The 14,921-nt window shown below is 39.3% G+C and overlaps 1 long non-coding RNA gene across 4 annotated transcripts in view; it reads left to right on the top strand.

Annotated features, from left to right (window-relative positions):
* The window catches only part of LOC148978247 (uncharacterized), a 58,981-nt gene that overhangs the window by 42,600 nt on the left and 1,460 nt on the right, over positions 1–14,921 (top strand). The window contains exon 4 of one of the 4 annotated variants that reach the window (XR_016169221.1): positions 14,754–14,870. The exons of 2 other annotated variants lie outside the window; for them this stretch is intronic. This is a non-coding gene — a long non-coding RNA (uncharacterized LOC148978247). Of the gene's footprint in view, positions 1–1,768; positions 1,945–14,753; positions 14,871–14,921 lie in introns of those variants that run through there. One more of the 4 variants, XR_016169223.1, reaches the window with a different exon arrangement.

Genomic DNA, 14,921 nt, shown 5'->3' with positions numbered 1-14,921 from the left:
CAATGCGCCACAGCTGAAGAAAACACAAAACACCAGGAAATCAGTTTGACAACACATGTGCTACAAATACACAAAACACACATATCATATGATTCGATTTTTTTTTCTCCATGTCAATGCAATACGCTTCCGTACTGAACTAATCAAAAATATAGAAGACAAATATAATAGACTAAATGTTTAGTCAATAAAACAACATATAAAACAATGCCATTTGTGTATTTAAAAATAGCAATTAAGTTCATTTAAAATGAATGAGCTTTAAATGTAATATGAATAAAATATAATCAAATATTTTGCGGATGCGTTAGTCGACACATCAAAATAAGTGTTGGTCTACCTCTAAATCTGACTGATTTAAAATGTCCTTTAAAGTGGAACTTTTACTTTGACGTTATTAGACAGTGCACTTTTTACACATTTGATGTTGCAGCTCACATGACAATGACAACATGGGGGATGTTTTTCACAATTGTGAAAAAAAGAATTGTGAATTTCCTAAACCCCCCCCCCCCCCCAAATATTGTCCTAACTCAGATTGATTAATCGCGATTAATCGCATCCAAAATAAAAGTTTGTGTTTATGTGTGTGCACTGTGTATAATTATTATATATATATATATATATATATATATATATATATAAATACACACACATGCTTGTATATATTTAAGAAATAGATTTATATATAATTTATACTATATATAAATATAAATATTTTTTATAAAAATAATATTTTTTTCTTAAATATACAAGCATGTGTGTGTATTTATATATATATATATACAAAATAATTATACACAGTGCACCCACATATATTATGTAAACGCAAACTTTTACTTTGGATGCGATTAATCACGATTAATCGTTTGACTGCCCTAGTTTATATATGTGTGTGTGTGTGTGTGTGTGTGTGTGTGTGCATATATACTGTATAATATAACTCTAAACACATGTATTATATCAGCCTGTTCACATAAATGCGTCTCTATAGCACGCATTGTGTCGTGCAATTTATACGCGAAAGTGAGTTTTTACGTGCATATGATGCGCAGTTTTCGTGTGCATTTGATATGCAGTTCATTTGCGGGTAATACACACGCACCACACACCACTAAACCTACCCTAACCAACCCATGCATATCCTATGCACGTAAAAACGAATTTTCATGTATAAATTGCACAATAAACACAATGCGTGCTATAGAGATGAATTTAGTGTGATCGGGTTGATTATTTAAATACTATATGCGATTAATCGTGATTAATCGATTTGATATATATAGTCAGCCGGTTCTCATCCTAGGGCGTCATACAGTGACACTTTTGAAATTTCGTCTTAATCCAACACACATGGCACCCTTTAGCGCCAATATGAGACGCAGATATATATGGGCCAGATGGCGCCTCCTAGTGGTCTAACCCTAACCCTACCCTAGAACTAAACCTACCCATAACCGAAGCTTGTTATATTGGCGCTAAAGGGTGCCATGTGCGTTGGATTTAGACAGAATTTCAAAAGTGTGACTATATGACGCCCTAGGATGAGAACGTGTTGATATATGTCCGTTTATATGTTTATATGTCAGCCAATCCCCCGAAAAGTATAACTTTAAGTTTTATTAAGCTCACAACATTCACAGATCTTTCTAGAATGAGTCACAGGAATGCTGAATGTGTATTAAATGTAATTAATCTGATCACATCGTTTTCTTGAAAGAATTTTTATGATGTTTGTTTGGTGTGTTTTGTCCTTTTCGAACTTTAGAAACAGCCCCTGGTCACTGTGCTTTCATTGAATGGAAAAGAAAACTTCTCTTTTTGCATCAGAAGAAAGTCAGATTGCGTAAATGATGACAAAATGTTCATTTTTAAGAGTACTAAATGGAAAAACTAAAGGGAATTAAAGACTTAATGTGCAACTCAGACAAAAATGCAACTCTATGTGCTTTGCCCTCGCTCTCTCACTCTCTCTGTTGTTATCAGTCTTCTCTCCAGTGGCACAGCTGTGTGCTGATTTAAAAGGTTAACAGACTAGTCAGCAATTACACTGCACTGTGCAGTAAAACACAATTACATTACAGCTGAGGACAAATGCCAGGCACTCCATTCAGGAGAGAGAGAGAGAGAGAGAGAGAGTCTACAGACACACAGTACTGATTTAAGTTGTATTCAGAAATATTGCAAAATGTTTGCAAAACGTATGTTCTGACTAGGTTGCAGATTCAACACTTTATTAAAGGTGCAGTCTGTAAGATTGACAGCTAGTGGTTGAAATAGGTACTGCAGTCCAATTCAACATATCGGAGATCGTTGTTTCTCCCCCCTCCTCCTCAGACTCGACTCGACTAGACTAGAGATTTTTAGATGGAGACCGAGGCTTTTTAGGTTGTGTGGAATCTGCAATCTCTGACCCAGTTTGTTTGCTGGCTGCAATACGCTGTGTTTCCTGGCAGTGCCAACTGGCATCTGGGTGTCGGAATACTATTGGCTGAACTGACAGTGGGCGGAGTCACACAGACCAAAACAAAAACACACGTTTCAACACAGAACACACATTTCAGAGTAAAATAACTGGCTGTAGAGTGTTTTTCAGAGAAACGAGTATGTGAACTCAACATGTTTTTATGGTATTTTCTACCCTATCTCACGACCAATTCGTACGAGTGATTAACAAGTGGCTAATTCGTACGACCTCACTGGTACGAATTCATACGATTTGTCTAAACCCACGTGATGGTTAGGTTTAGGGGCGGGGTCACGGGTAGGTCATTCGTACGAATTCATACGAATTGGCCAATTCGTAAAATATGTACGAGTTAGCAAAATCGTACTAATTTGTACGAGTGAGGTCGTATGAATTGTTACGAATTAGCCACCTCGTAAAATTCGTACGAATTCCCGTGAGATCGGGTTGGTAGTTTTATGCTTTAGTGGAGTGAAAAACTTACATACAGCACCTTTAATACATTCTGGTGTATAATGTTTAGTGTTTCATTTTGCATGATGATCTATTTTGATACTGTGTTTGTTGACACTTGAAGTCCAATAAATATCCAGGACCTAAAGGAAAACTGATATAAAGCATGTCTATCTCACAGACACACACACACACATACAGAGCACGACACTCAACAAATCACCCCTCAGACCAGCAGCTTCAGATCTTCAGAGCCCTGTGTGTGTGTGTGTGTGTTCGGTGTTGTGTTCAAGCGCATGTCATTCCCAGACCAGCGGGCACCAGGACTGGAGTGTGTGTTCAGGACTGTGTGCGTTCAAAGATCTGGCATGAAAGAGGAGAGAGGCTGTTCATTAGGGAATCCTTCCTGTGTGTCTCAGCGGCTGATTTATGATTCGCCGCGGCTCTGCTCATGCTACGCTAACAATGCTCATTAAGAAGAGGATGTCATCACTCCGCGACACCACGGGAGTCATATGTGTCACATGCATCCTCAATACAGCGAAGTGCTGACCAATACCGTCCACAACATCCTGTAAATCTGTCATCACGGCCTCGGCCACGGAAACACACCCACCCACACACACACACAGAGAGAGAGAGAGACTATTAGACTGCAGTGATACAGGGTCAGAGGTTAATGTGGAGCTGTTTGCTGGTGTTTAGTGTAGAATTAGAGGATTTTACAGCGATTTGTGTGTGTGTGTGTGTGTGCCTGAATTCAAGGAAAATTCTGTCATTGATTAATCACACTCATGTCAATCCAAACCCGTAAGACTTTCATTCATCTTCAGGTCACAATCTTTTTGATTTCTGTCCTTCTATTGACAGATGTGCAAGTGACACTTTGACGCTTCAAAAAGTTCATAAAGAGATTGTAAAACTAATCCAAATGAATTGAATAGACTTCTGAATAGACACGATTACTTAATATGGTATGAACATTCATCAACTCACACATCAGTTAAACAGAGGCTCAAGCATGTTTGTTTGATGTGCGAGAACCAATGAGGATCATTCTCGTGTTACGCATCACGTTTGAGCTTCAGCAAGAACCAATGAGGATCATTCTCGTGTTACGCATCACGTTTGAGTTTCTGCAAGAACCAATGAGGTTCATTCTCGTGTTACGCATCACGTTTGAGTTTCTGCAAGAACCAATGAGGATCATTCTCGTGTTACGCATCACGTTTGAGCTTCAGCAAGAACCAATGAGGATCATTCTCGTGTTACGCATCACGTTTGAGTTTCTGCAAGAACCAATGAGGTTCATTCTCGTGTTACGCATCACGTTTGAGTTTCTGCAAGAACCAATGAGGATCATTCTCGTGTTACGCATCACGTTTGAGCTTCAGCAAGAACCAATGAGGTTCATTCTCGTGTTACGCATCACGTTTGAGTTTCTGCAAGAACCAATGAGGTTCATTCTCGTGTTACGCATCACGTTTGAGTTTCTGCAAGAACCAATGAGGTTCATTCTCGTGTTACGCATCACGTTTGAGATTCAGTAAGAACCAATGAGAATCATTCTCGTGTTACGCATCACGTTTGACCTTCAGCAAGAACCAATCAGGTTCTCGTGCGACAAGCAGGTTCGTATATGTTCACTGATCAATATTTTTTATGTGAATAAAAGCCTAAATTCAATATGTTCATCAAATAAAGCAATAGTGTCTCTTCGGAAAATTTGGACTAAACAGCTCAATTCAAGTCTACGCCCTAATTTAGACAGCTGAGTGATTGTGTGTGAGTGTTTGAATGTCTCTCTTGTTCCTGGTTGGAGGTTTGGGCTCTGGGATCTGAGCAGACCTGCTGCTGTACACTGAACAGATAAGCAGCACAGGACAAGATAAGAGAGCACTGCCAACCAGTCTTACTCACACACACACACACACACACACATGATAGGTAAACCTCTCTTTACTGCTTCTTCGAGAACTAATCTAATCCCTCAAACAGGTTCACCATGGTTAAAATCAACACAACAACCAAGGCCATAACCACATATTCAGAAAAAGCATAGTTTAAGAATGATAAAAAAAAAAAACATAAATATTAGAGGGTGCACAACCTCCTTTAATTCTTTAATTCAATTCTGTCTGCACCATATCTGACAAGATTCATGGACATTTCCAAGAGAAAATACAATGAAAAATCAATTAGAAAAATTCCTTCAGATTAACACAGTACATTTTACGTACAGTACTCTTCTTAGAGAGTGTGCATTTAATAAACACCAATGTGACCATTAAAAGACATTTCCACGGTTATTTATTCAGGTTCATGTCATTCTAAATCTGTTCATAAAATCTATAAAACATTAAGCTTCTCTTTTCATACAACTTGATGAACTTTCACTTATTCAAACTGTTGCAATCGGTGACAAAGCTGGTGTGGATCAGCTTCAGTTATAGGCCTATGCATGTGCCCAATGGCACTGTTGACAGATTCTGTGATTTTATGCATTTGTTGTTTGGAAAGACATGCAAGTGAGTAAATGATGAAACTTTTCAGACTATTCGCTGCACCAGAACTCCTGAATTGTAGAGCATTTATTACGGCAAACCATACACTAACTGAAGCTATAAATTATAATGTTCACAACAAAGAACAACAGAATAAATATCCAGGGACCCTCTTTTTTGCATACAAATGACAAGCTTCGGCTTTACAGTCCATGTTTCTTTTCTTTTCTTTTCTTTTAAACCTGCACTTCTCTGTAGTTGCTTGGGAATCCAGAAAGTTGAGCGCGACCCAGCCACATGTGTTGTGTGCTGGATGAGAATTAGGGGGGAAATCAATTCAGATGCTAATGAGAGCGTCTCTAATTTATTAGCTGCTGAGGAATGCGTGTTACATTAATTCCAACTGTAAACAATTATTTCACCTGAAGATTTATGAGTGTGTGGGGCGGCGGCGATGCACACACAAAGCAGCTTTTCATAACGCCTTCAAAGCGTGTTACTTTTAGATAAGATTAGCTTCCCAGTTTCAATAAGCCTCAAAGGTTTTATTGGAGTCCATCTATTACTGTCAGACGCTCGGACTCTACGACTCTGTTCAAGCCGATGTGTGTTTCCTCACGTCTACTATTGCAAGGTAGGCTACAATAAGACTTTCGTGAATGAAAAATTGATTCTTAATTTCATGTGCGATGGTAAACTTGTGCAAGTGTGGAGATGCAGCTCGTGTTTTGTGTTTAGCGGAGCCGGTGTGATCAGGCTGCCCTCTACTGATCACCGACTTCACTTCCACAAAACACACGCCATTTTGATTGCTATCACCTTTCAGGGTTGTCTAATTAAAGGATTATAATTACAGCTTAATCATTTTCATATTATTACATTCAATTATCATATTTAAACCTCATGTGAAATGCGGTCTCTTATAGACCCACATAGAATGAATATGATTACTGAAGACGCGGGGCTAGTTGTGAATTATACTCCAGTGAGTAATTTAATTGAAAGTCACTATATCTGCTATTTAACATTTTCACCATTTTTGGAAACTAAAAAAAAGGCTTCATTGAAAACATGTTGACCTTTTGTGACAACATGCCCCAATAGCAGGACATGTTGTCACAGAAAATGACTCTCAATGGGAAAATGCTTTTGTCACTGGTTTGAGAAGAATACCAGTTTTTTCAAAATTATATAGGCTATACCGTATATAATGTATTAGTATAGACTATTTAAGGGCTTTTCATAAAATAAAAACTGTTTATTTATGTGTGTATATATATAGTATATATATATATATATATATATATATATATAGTTGGTTTAACTTCAAAAATTAAGTAACCTGGTTGCCTTAAAATTTTAAGTTCATTGAAATGGATTAATTTAATCTTCAGAAACTCAAAATATTATGTTATCTGAACCACATAAATTATTTAAGTTGATTTGACGAAAGAAAAAATGTTGTGATTAGAAATCATGAATATATATATATATATATATATATATATATTACACACACAAACACACACATGGTATATATATATATATATATATATATATATATATATATATGTTAGGGCTGTCAAACGATTAATCGCGATTAATCGCATCCAAAATAAAAGTTTGTGTTTACATATATAAAGCATTGATATTTATATATAATATAAATTATATATAAATCTATATAAAGTATATACATGAAAATATTTCTTACATATATACAAGCATGTATGTGTCTTTATATATAAAAAATAATTATACACAGTGCACCCACATATATTATGTAAACACAAACTTTTATTTTGGATGCGATTAATCGCGATTAATCATTTGACAGCCTTTGATCATTGACTAATGTTACTTTAATGTTAGTTAATAGATAATTAATTGATTTGACAGTCAAACAAATATTTGAATACTGCAATACTTCAAACATGGTTTTGAACTAGATGATGAGCATTTGGACTTGCCGACTGCTCTGTGTGATTTGACAGCTAGTCTTATGGAAGAATATTGTGTTTTCATGTAATAAACCGTCATCACAGATTTACAGCGTACAGATACCTGTGTTTGGAGAGATGATCTATCTGAATGTGATGCAGATGATGACTAATGAAGTTTGTCTGATGACTCTGTAAGTGTCAGTGGGATGGTGTTAAACGGCTGTGCTCTGTGTAGATATTAGGCAGGTGTTTGTGCTTTATAAAGAAGCTTTGCTGAAGAGGCTGTTTGACACGGTGCGGGTCCACAGAACCATTTCCTAAAGCAACCCGTCTCCTTCCCTTTACTGCCCTCATCAGTCCTGCACAGGCACGGGGCTGCAGCCTCCCCTGCCGGCGCTAAAAGATGAATGTCTGTTATTGTTTGTGTGATGACAGAGTGTTTCAATCAGGTCCTGTGCAGAGCTAGAGCGCTGAGTCAGTTCCTCTTCCGTCGATCCATCACATGGCCTGCAGCCGGCAGGTGTAGTTGCTTTCTCCCGGGGGACGCGGGAAACACCTGCCCTGCCCAGCTCTCCTCTCCTGGCTCAACAGCCACAAACTGTCAGGACAGCACTTTCCTGCTCGTTTGTTGCGCTTGTACAGGTATTAAGGGAGTGAGGTGGGATCAGGTCATTTTCGGGATGAGCCTGGGGACCTCGGCCTGACTCTGATGCTTGTATGGGGGCCTTTCCTATTAACAAGTGGAACATTCACAACATGTATATGCTATTTTGCAATTGGGCTGTTAGAAAATAAGGGACATTTTAATTGGATCAAATTATTAATACTTAGTAGTTAATACTTTATAAATCATCTAATGTTGTTTTCCCTTTGAAACTATGTAATTTCCTAGAGGATGATGTCATAGAGTGTATGGGATGACAGCACGTATTTTTGTATGCTAAAATCCAGAAACAAATACAACTTTTTCTTGATTTGAAAAAGGCAGGACTTCAGTACTGATGTTGTTGTAGGCTCATTAAACTTCATAACGGCGAACAGGTAAACGTCTCGGTTACGCGTGTAACCCTGATAGGGAACGCGGCGTTGCGTCAAACGCTGTGGGAACGCCCCCCGCGTGAGTGCGTCATAGGTGGGTGACGTCATTGACCAGGAAACTATAAAGCACCCCTGAATCATAACAGTGCTAGTTTCTGATAGTCGATCACGGGCATGCCAGGAGTATGGTTTTCAAGGGAACTCGAGCTGCGTCAAAAAGCTGTGGGAACGCTAAGTCGAGTGTCAATATAATAATAAGGTCAAGAATAAGGTCACATTGTGAATAAGGTCACAATCCCAGAAGTACTACTGAAGGAAAATGAAAATTGAGTGGAAGTGGTTAGGCTAGGGGCGCAGGTGATTTCGTCCAAATATGGGCACTGACTTCACACGGACACTTGACCTTATTCTTATACTTGTTATATTGACACTCGAGCTGCGTCAAAACGCTGTGGGAACGCTAATTCGAGTGTCAATATAACAAGTATAATAATAAGGTCAAGTGTCCGTGTGAAGTCATATTTGGACGAAAGCACCTGCTCCCCTAGCCTGGCTCCGCCCTCATACCCACTTCCACTCAATAGTACTTCTGGGATTGTGGTGTATTCTTTGGTTTTCTCAGGTCAATTTTTACCAGTCCAATCAGCGAGGGAGTGGCTGAGAACGATGACGTAGATGTCATGCGCTAGTTTGAGTCGTCATACGTCATGTTCAAATCTTGGCGATTGGTTATGGCAGATCTAGAGTGACTCTGGGCTGATCCAATAGTTTTAGACTTCCACAGAGTACCCACCAACAACTGTTAGAGTGAACAGCCATTTGTAGTGGTGTCCGAGACCAATCCCACAATGCACCTGTAATGCACTGTGACCAGAAGATGGCGCCCGCAGTTAAATCATCCATCCATCCATTTTCCAAACCGCTGGTCCAATGTGGCTACAGCATAAAATCATACTGGTATGATAAGTTCCTTTTTAATTGATTATTCAATTGTTTAATGGTTTATATGTTCAGAGATACTACTGGAGATGCCAGTTTGCCAAATTTGAGGAAGAAACACCTGGGATATTTCTTGTAGGCCTGAATTAGCCTAGTGGCAGAAATCAAATAAAAAACATCCAATCAAACCAATGAAATGAAATTAGGGTTATGATTTCTAAGATTGAGTGTTATCCATGAACACTAACTATGGGGACATTAAATGTTTTGCATGAAAGGAATGACCCATAACACCCCGGAGATGGACGTACACATAGCCCTGCTCGCTCATCACAGTCAGAGATGATTTTACTTGACAAATACTTCCTAAATGGATAGCCAAGCAAGGTAATTACATCTGAGAGCAGGGACGATAGAAGGGTGTGTGGACCGGGGGCGAGGAAACACGACTCAGGCTCCCTGCAGTCAACAGAGCTTTATTACAGAGCAGTATTGATGTCCCCTTCACAAACATCAATAGTGGCGCTCCATCTCCACACGCCGCTATCTTCAACAGCAAACCGTGCGGCCCGCATTTGAAGAGGACAACCCTCTAGCTATGACTAAATTATCATTTTTAGGACCACATTTCTGTTTGTGCAACATCTTCTTCTATACAGTTATTAATCACGTCTTCGTCAGTCTGTCGCATGTATTAGTCCCAGAGAGGAGACTTTGCTGTAGTTCACGGCCCATGGCGCGAGCTCATTATCTGAGAAGGCATCAATGCACTCCACAACCACAACAGAGTTTACAGTATCAAATCTATTTGGTTTTTTTATTTAGACTTTTGTCATTCCTCTTGACAGTGAATCTATAAGGCTATTGTTTCATCAAGAAACAAAGAAGGGCCTTGAGATCTGAAACCTATACTAGCTTTATCGTCACACGCCAACTTTCATTGCATGGAAGTTTTATAGACTGGCTGATTTATATAGATTTGAGCGGAAATAAAGTCCTTTAAGCACATGCGTAAAAAGGTATTATGTTTTAATTAGCAAGTGTGTAAGCTTCTTGAACATAGATGGAAAAGACCATTTAGAGCCAAGAAAGACAGTTTACCATGGGGGATATATGGTTATTGAGGTTGAGCCAAAAACCTAGGACTAGTTTGCCAAAGTTGGTTTTTGAAATAATCTCCGATATTTAACAAGTGATTAAATTAACTAGAGGCCTCCGTTAACCTTGTCTGATAGCTGCTCAAATTTCATTGCCTGCCGCCGGACACATTTTTCAAGACATGCGAATGTCCTCAAAGGCAGGCTTGATACCTTGGACGAAGACACCACACGCCGATTTTCAAGGTAATCTGACTTAGGGTTGAATAGTTATAGCAGTTTTTATGGTTCTTCCATGTTATAGCGCCACCAAGTGGCCATGCTTTTTTACACGACCACATAATGAGGTCTTACACACTGTATACTCACGAGTTACAGCCATTTTCGTAAAAGTGGCTCCTCCCATTTTAACCCTGTGAATCGAAATTTTAACTTTTTGTAATATAATTATTGACAATCAGAATCTTGCGGCACTGGTTTGGTTTCGATCGGGCCAAAAACTTATAGGACGTGTTCCAAAAAATCCCAAATACCCGAAAATTCAGATGTTGTAGACTGTGTGAGTCCTACAAGTCCTCAAAGTTTCAAAGTTTCCTCAAAGTCTGCACGAACACTTTTCGGGGAGAATGTTGATCCTTGGAAATTTAAACAATTACAATAGGGATTGAACCCGTAAAAATTTGTTTCTTGGACAGAGAAAGCGTTTTTCATATAAGTCAGGGAAAACATTAAATCCCTTCCAAAAGCAAGTGAGCCGCCTACCCAGTTGACCAATCACAACACACTGATCCAGCCGACCAATCAGACCACACTGCGCTTTTCAGAAGGAGGGGCTTCATAGAAAGAGGAACTAAACAGAGCGTTAGACTCATAGATATCCCAACCCGATCTCACGAGAATTCGTACGAATTTTACGAGGTGGCTAATTCGTAACAATTCGTACGACCTCACTCGTACGAATTAGTACGTTTTTGCTAAATCGTACATATTTTACGAATTGGCCAATTCGTATGAATTCGAACGAATGACCTACCCCTGATCCCGCCCCTAAACCTACCCATCACGTGGGCTTGGACAAATCGTACGAATTCGTACGAGTGAGGTCGTATGAATTAGTACGAATTAGCCACTTTTGAATCAATCGTACGAATTCGTACGAATTGGTCGTGAGATAGCGTAGGATATCCATAATAAAGGCTAGCTGTCTTACGGCAGAGTTTCTATCGTCATCACTGGCGGCCATCTTTTCAGAGGCAAGCTTTCTGGCGGGCTCTGATGTAAGATGAGTGATCCGCACGAACACAAATACTCTTATCTCAATGAAATCTTGAAAAATTTACAAACGGTTTGGTTTCTTATAAACGCTATTTACGTGGCTATAATTCTGGATGATTATTTATTGGTACACTTATTCTTCATAAGTTTGCAGTGTCATAACTACATCTCTGACGTTTATAACAAACCAAACCGTTTGAAAATCGTTACAAAATTGATCAAGTTATGGCTATGCAAAAAGTACGTGCACCATTAAGACACAATGTTATGAGTGAGTGAGCTGCCTGTGGCAAGATGGCCGCCAGTTGCGGACGTCGATTTCCATTGGCCAGCAGTGCAAACGAGACATCTAGCCTTTATTATGGATATCTATGGCTAGACTGGGGGAAGAGGAGCTTCAGCAAGACGTTTTTGAACATTCAAACATGAAAACCAGTAGATTATTCCAGTAGAACCAAAAAACAAAATCAAGATTTTGTAGAAGGCCTCTTTAAATCGTCCTGCTGGCCCCTGGTTGAGAACCACTGCTCAAGATGCCTCATTTTAGCCAAAGTCCCTTTTCAAGAAACTCATTTCATTTGGTGGACATATTTGCAACACCTCTGGGCAACTATTTTGGGAATCTAAGACCAAGTCCTTTCTACGTGATTGGGAAACTCCCAATCAAATAACTAACACAGTCTCATCCCAAAAAGTCATATAACTGACGTCTTGGGGCGTATTTTGACCATACGTCAATACCGCCTTTTTAGGGCCCCCTTAAACGTCGGTAGATGGCGATCCCGGGCCGTCATACAACTGACGCTTTACCTTTAACGTCAGTTAGGTGACGGGTTAGGTTTAGGGGTAGGTTTAGGTATGGGGTAGAGTTAGGATCCCATAACCTCATCTACCGACGTTTAAGGGGGCCCTAAAAAGGCGGATATTGACGTATGGTCAAAAGACGTCCCAAAACGTCAGTTATATGACGTCTTGGGATGAGACCGGGTTGAAATAACATATAATATTTTAAAAACCAAGCAATTTGACATGAACTGTCCCATAAATGTTGTGTTTCTTATACCCAAATAGCATTAAAGGGATAGTTCATCATTCGCTTACCCTCAAGTTCTTCCAAAACACTTTTGAAGAATGCTTGTAACCCATTGCCTTTCATAGGATTTTTTCCCATACAATAGAAGTCAATGTTACCCAATGACTGTAACACTAATTAAAATGACTGTTGTTTTAATGCTTTTAAATGGACACTCTATTGGAATTAACTGTCTCTTGAGTCTCTTTTTAATAGACAGGAAAGCTATTTATTGTGGTGAACAGTTTCTGCCTACGTCAGTCACTTCTTAGGTGCCGTGTTTCAGTTATGATGATCCTTTGAAGGCAGATACCTAGACAAGGCAGCTCAAGACAAGTTTTGGAAGTGAACTAGTGTGTGTCAGTCCAGTGTTTAGTCTTCATGCTAAACTCTCTCCACACGGCTGTTAACACCGACGGCAGCTGAAGGATTCGTGCGGAGCTCATCGCTGTGGGCTCTTGGCCTCGGAGAAACACCACGCAGAGCTGTTTACGAGACTCACGGAATTTCCATAAACTCTCCGAGCGAGTCAGATGTGTGATTTAATACCCACTGTTTAGCCAGATGGCATTGGACATATTTCAATGCATAATTCACATTTTATTTGTATCAATAGAGTGTTAGGCTAAGATACAATTGGCAGCAGCCAAGCAGTCGTTTTCCACAGATTACATGACAGGCTCCTCTTGCTGTGCTAAATTTTCATCTCTTGGCCAAAGTAAACAAACAAACATTGAGTATCATGATTTGCCAAAGCCAGTTTGAGATAATATGGCACTCAGGAAAGTTGGCACAAGACCTATGCGAGCTGAACGCAGGTTGACAAACACAAAACAAAAAATAATATTTTTGTGATAGCATTTGGTTAACATATAAGAGTAAGAGTCAACTATGATGAACGAAAACTTTGTTCAGGTTTCCATGCTGTGTAATTTTTTTTTATCAGATATGATTTTATGCATTTAATTAATTACAGTTTCTGTTTAGCATAACGATTTTTTATTATGTTGTCCATTCTGAATTTTATTTTATTTTTTTTTCACTTAGCCTAAACTTTGAAGCCATTTAAAATGGATAGTAATCTAAATATGTAACGCATTCTCATCCCAAGACGTCAAATACGACGCATTTGCCAAAGCATAGACATCCAACGCACATGGTATCCTTATCAATATAACACGCTTCGGTTATGGGTAGGTTTAGGTCTGGGGTAGGGTTAGGGTTAGACCACTAGGAGGCGCCTTCTGGCCCATATAAATCTGCGTCACATATTGACGCTAAAGGGTGACGTGTGTTGGATGTCTACGCTTTGGCTTGGGATGAGAACGGGCTGGAATATGGTGTGTGAGATGGAATGTGTTTATTTACTTACTTAAGGTTTTTAATGAAAACATTCCAGGATTTTCTCCATATAGTGGACTTCAATGGGGTCCAAACGGTTCAAGGTCCAAACGACACTTTCAGTGCAAACTGTTCAAAGGGCTTTAAACGATTCCAGACGATGAATAAGGGTCTTATCAAGCGAAACGATCGCTCATTTAATAAATAAATAACAACGTTTAAGTTTTATAAGCTCAAATGCTCGCCTTGCTCTGTTCTGTGATGAGCGTTCGTGACTCTCCTGTTCGAAATCGTTTCCTGAGTCAACTCATTCGTTTAGTTTGTTGAATGAACCAAACGACTCGTCACTCGGAAAAACATTTGTTCATTTTTTAAACTCTCATTTGGACCTTGAACCGTTTGGTTCCCATTGAAGTCCATTATATGGAGAAAAATCCTGGAATGTTTTCATCAAAAACCTTAATTTCTTTCCGACTGAAGAAAGAAAGACGTGGACATCTTGGATGACATGGGGGTGAGGGAATTATCAGCAAAAGTTTTGTTTTAAAGTGAACTTCTCCTTTAATGCTAGTCTTCTGAAATCAGTGTCAATAGCAGGTATTACTGTGACAACTTACCCCACAGTGCAGGCCATGATTGCAGCTTGTTCGGGTGTGTTTGACATAAACTCTGCAAGACAGTGGCCCTCGGGGACCCACGCTCCCACAGTGTCCCACATGTCCCGCCATGCAGGGGTTAAATGTAACAACCTTTTTTTTATTGTGCAATGTTGTTGACTTAAATATGTGCGTA

The sequence above is a fragment of the Pimephales promelas genome, chromosome 7, assembly GCF_988280905.1.
Source record: "Pimephales promelas chromosome 7, fPimPro1.hap1.1, whole genome shotgun sequence".
In the NCBI taxonomy this organism is placed as follows: Eukaryota; Metazoa; Chordata; class Actinopteri; order Cypriniformes; family Leuciscidae; genus Pimephales; species Pimephales promelas.
Note: the sequence above shows the minus strand (reverse complement) of the source record. Positions and strands in the feature narration are given on the sequence as shown.